At 67.7% G+C, this 368-nt stretch overlaps 1 protein-coding gene across 1 annotated transcript in view; it reads right to left on the bottom strand.

The window, feature by feature from the left end:
• The window catches only part of LOC104990386 (diacylglycerol kinase zeta-like), an 8487-nt gene that overhangs the window by 3541 nt on the left and 4578 nt on the right, over positions 1-368 (bottom strand). The gene's annotated exons all lie outside the window — the stretch shown is intronic.

The raw sequence follows: 368 nt of genomic DNA, 5'->3' as shown, positions 1-368 counted from the left end.
GGGGGGAAGGTTGGGCTGAGGGTCAGGGCCCTGCAGGGCAGCCGATGGGGGGTGCAGGGGGACGCCAGGCCAGCAGACCTGGAAAAGCCGCGGCCGTGAGGTGGAACACTGATGGGGCAGCCAGGCCTGTGGCCCTGCCAGCCCCCACCCCACCCCACCCCACCCCACCCCACCCCCTCCTCTCCCTTCCTGCCCCAGATCCCCTGACCTCACACAGGGGGTCCCCAGCTTGCAGCCCCTTCCCACGGCTAAGCCTTTACCGGGTGCCCCTGTCTCTGACCCAAAGCACCTTTCCTTCAGTGTCTGGCTGGAAGATGCCTGTGCTTTGAGGCTCCCCCACAAACCCAACCCCGTGAGCCCAGCTTCTC

Source organism: Bison bison, unplaced genomic scaffold (genome assembly GCF_000754665.1).
Source record: "Bison bison bison isolate TAMUID 2011002044 unplaced genomic scaffold, Bison_UMD1.0 scf7180017864178, whole genome shotgun sequence".
NCBI classification, from domain to species: domain Eukaryota; kingdom Metazoa; phylum Chordata; class Mammalia; order Artiodactyla; family Bovidae; genus Bison; species Bison bison.
The sequence above is the reverse complement of the archived record's forward strand: the minus strand, read 5'-3'. Positions and strand labels throughout refer to the sequence as shown.